The sequence below is a fragment of the Ceratotherium simum genome, chromosome 8 (genome assembly GCF_057802395.1).
Source record: "Ceratotherium simum simum isolate JZ-2026a chromosome 8, ASM5780239v1, whole genome shotgun sequence".
In the NCBI taxonomy this organism is placed as follows: Eukaryota; Metazoa; Chordata; class Mammalia; order Perissodactyla; family Rhinocerotidae; genus Ceratotherium; species Ceratotherium simum.
The window spans coordinates 20,523,745-20,528,232 of record NC_141907.1 but is presented as its reverse complement, the minus strand read 5'-3'; positions in this window follow the sequence as shown (position 1 = coordinate 20,528,232).

Sequence of the window (4,488 nt, the reverse complement as noted above, 5' to 3'; positions counted from 1 at the left end):
CTCGGCGCCCGCCCGACTGTTGCCCCGCCCGGCCGCCCGCCACGCCCCGCCTCTCGCCGACCCCGCGCCTGCGCGGAAGGGCCGGGGCGGCGGTGGGCGGGGCACGGGGCAAGGGGCACGGGGCACGGGGCACGGGGCACGGGGCACGGGGTGGGGCGGCCACCTGCCTCCCAGGGTCGGGGAAGACGCGGGGTGGGGCTGGTGTTGCGCCTCGTGGACCGCGGGGGCTGCAGTCAACTTACCTTCGCAGGTCTTCCCCGCCCCCCCAATCTAAATTGGCTTCTCCCTCCATCGAGGAATTCTCTCATAAAGTTTACCACAATCTATCCCTATGTATTTCTTTGTATGACTAATATTTATTTCTCCCACTAGAAGTCCTTGAGAGCAGAGACCTTGTCTTTTATTCAGACATTCCTGATATGGGTAGTTTGTATTTTCTCTCTCTTTTTTTCTGATTAATCTAGCTAGAAGTTTATCAAACTTAATCTTTTCAAAAAGCTATTTTTGGTCCCATTGATTTTGTTTTATTGTTAATTGACTTTTGCTCTTTATTATTTCCTCCTTCGTAGTTAATTGGGATTTGATTTCCTCTTTGTTTTCTAGTTACTTAGAGTAGAAGATTACATTGATTCTGGACCTTTCTATTTCTTTTTTAATAGAAACATTTAAAGCTATGCATGTTCCTCTAAGCGCTGTTTTGTCTGCATTCTACAAGTTTTGATATGCTGTGCTTTTTCATTTTCACTCAGTTCAAAACAGTTTATTTCCCTTATGATTTCCTCTTTGATTCATTTCTTTAAAGTGTGTTGTTTAATTTTTAAATATTTAGGGGCTTTTCCAGATAGTATTATTAGTTTCTAATTTAATTCTGTTGTGGCCAGAGAAGATACACTAAGATTTCAACCTTTTGAAATTTATTGAGACATTTCATAACCCAGTATGTCATTTACCTTGGTGAACATTCCATGTGTGCTTTAAAGAGAATGTGTATTCTGCAGATGAGTGGTTCTATAACTATCATTTTTTCTATAAATATCAATTTAGTTAAGTATTGATAGTGTTGTTCAGATCACCTATATCCTTATAGATTTTTAAATTTAGTTGTTCTATCATTCACTGAGAGTAGAGTACTACAATCTAACCATGATTGTGGGTTTGTCTATTTCTTCTCTTAGTTTGGTGAATTTTTGCTGTATGTATTTTGAAGTTGTGTTATTAGGTGCATACACAGGATTTTTATGTCTTCCTGATTATTTGACCCTTTTTTCTTTTCTTTTCTTTCTTTCTTTCTTTTTTTTCTTTTATGAACTGTCCCTTCTTCTCTCCCTTAATACTCCTACTTAAGTCTATATTTTCTGATATTAATATAACCACTCACCTTTCTTAGTCTCACAGTTTGCCAGGTAAATCTTTTTCCCTCCTTTTCCTTTCAATCTATTTGTGTCTTTATATTTAATATGTATCTCTTGTAGATAGTTTATAGTTAGTTCTTTTTTTTTTTTTATAATTTTATTTATTTATTTATTTTCCCCCCAAAGCCCCAGTAGATAGTTGTATGTCATAGTTGCACATTCTTCTAGTTGCTGTACGTGGGATGCGGCCTCAGCATGGCCGGAGAAGCAGCGCGTCTGTGCGCACCCGGGATCCGAACCCGGGCCGCCTGCATCGGAGCGCACGCACTTAACCGCTAAGCCACGGGGCCGGCCCTATAGTTAGTTCTTGATTTTTTTTTTTTTTTTGTGAGGAGGACTAGCCCTGAGCTAACAACCGATGCCAATCCTCCTCTTTTTTCTTGAGGAAGACTGGCCCTGGGCTAACATCCGTGCCCATCCTCCTCTACTTTATATGGGATGCCACCACAGCATGGCTTAGCAAGTGGTGCGTCGGTGCGTGCCCAGGGTTCTGAACCTGTGAATCCCGAGCTGCCGCAGTGGAGTGCGAGCACTTAACCGCTGTGCCACCAGGCCGGCCCCAGTTCTTGACTTTTAAAAACTCTAGTCTGATGATTTCTGCCTTTTAATTGGAGTTTTTAGTCTATTTACATTTAATGAAATATTAATGTGGTTGGATTTACATCTGTTGTTGTTTTGCAATTGGTATTCTATTTGTTTCATCCTTTTTTTGTTCTTCTGTTCCTCTTTTCCTGCTTTCTTTTCAGTTAATCAGTATTTCTTCATATTTCATCTTAATTCTTCTACTGACCTTCTGTTAAAACTCTTTACATTAATTTTTTTGTGCTTACTCTGGCATTTACTGTATGTATCCTTAAATTACCTTAATGTACTTAGACTTCATATTGTACTACCGGATGTAAAATGTAAGAATCTTACAAAAGTGTAGTTCTATTTATCCCTCATCCTTTATGTTACTGTCATCATATATATTAGACCCAAATATGTTTAAATGCAGTGAATAAATTTTGCCTTAAACAATTACGTCTTTTAAATAAATTAAGAAAACAATGTATAGTCTTTTATATTTACCCACACATTTACCATTTCCAGTGCTTTTCATTTCTTCCTGTAGATCTGAGTTTCCATCTAGTATCATTTCCCTTCCCTCTGAAGAATTTTTTTTAAAGCATTTCTTGTAATACAGATCTGCAGGTGATAAATTCTAAGTTTTCATTTATCTGAAATTGTCTTTATTTCACCATCATTGTCAAAGGATATTTCCTTTTGATATAGAATTCTGGATTGATGTTACCTCCCTTCTCTCCGAGTTCAGCTCTAAAAATGTAATTCTGTTGTCCTCTAACCTTCATTGTTTCTGAATCATACCCCCCACCCAACTACCCAATTTGTACTATGTCATTTACTCTAGATGCCTTTAAGACTTTCTCTTTTGCTTTGGTTTTCAGTAATTTGACCATGATCTTCTTTGTATGAATTTCTTTATATATATCCACCTTGAGTTTTGCCAGGCTTCTTGAATCTGTAAATTTAGTCCACCAAATTTGGGGAAATCTCAGCCATTATTTTTTAAATATTTTTTCTGTCCCATTTTCTCTTTCATTTCTTTCTGGGATTCCTATTACATGTACATTAAACTTTTTGATATTGCCCTAAAGGTCAGTAGGGATCTGTTTATTTTTTTCAATAGTTTCTGTCTCTGTTTTTCAGATTGGATAATTGCTGTTAATCTGTTTTTAAATTTGCCAACCCTTCAGCCATTTGGAACTAGCTGTTAAGCCCACTCTGAATTTTTTATTTCAAATTTTGTACTTTTCAGTTCTAGAATTTCCATTTGGTTCTCTTTTTAGAGTTTCTATACCTCTGCTGAGACTTTCCATCTGTTAATTTATTATGACTTTTTTAAAAGTCCTTGAATATGTGTATAATAACTGTTTAAAAGTCTTTGCTATTTCTTCTATCTGAGTCATCTTGGAGTCAGTTTCTATTGTCTACTTTTTCTCTGGACTATGAGTCAAACTTTTCTGTTCCTTTACATATCTGTTAATTTTTTATTGTATACTAGATATTGTGGATAATATATTATAAAGCCTCTAGATTCTGTTGTCTTCCTCTGATGAGTGTTGATGTGTTCTAGTAGATAGTTAACTCAACTAGAATCAAATTCCACCTGAAATTTCTGATCATTTCTTTCAGCAATCCAGCTGTTGGTTTTTGCTGGGCTCCTTGTAATTTCCCCCACGCATGCAGAGTTCAGGAGTCAGCCAAGAGTTTGGATAGAGTATATGTGTATATTTTGGAGCTCTCTCCCTCTATTACTCCCTCCCATTCAGGATTTCCCTCCTCAATTTCCAGCTGCTCTGGGAGTTCCAGACTCCAACCTCTAACTCCTTAAGCCATTAAGACTGGCTTTCTGACTGAGTTCCAGCTGCCTTTCACAGTGCAGACAGAGTAGCACCCTCAGATGAAAAGATGTATGAGCATAACTTACATTTGTTATATTTCAGTTCTTTGAAGAGTGGCCATCCCTTCAATTACTGCCTGCCTGCTTTTGGTTACTTTCCAGTGTCTTCAAATAGTTGTTTCTATATTTTAGCTAAACTTTATAACTTTTATCCATAAAGAAGTTAATCTGATATAACGTCCTATGATATATTTTAATGGAAATGTATCTTTTAGTGAGATGAATGGTGCTATATTTTTGTCAGTGGTTCACATGTTAGTAGAGGAATATTACTTATTGCTAGATAAGACAGGATTCAGCATCAGTTCTATTTGTAGTTTTAGTTTTTATAGACATAAACACTGAGATAATCTGTTCAAATAAATAGATGAATATGGGAAATATTTTGTAACAGCAATGTCACTCAAATCTTTGATCTCCTTCTAAGATATATGCTAAAAATCACATAGTACCTATCACCAAAAATTATTTTTTATGATCTATCATCAGGCATCTCATTTAGGTCCTCCTTTGTTTGAGTTATTCACTGTCTCAATTTCTGGGAAACATACCAAAAATGCTATTAAAAGACTTATAAAATTGTTAATAATTGTACTGTAACTCTTTCATTTC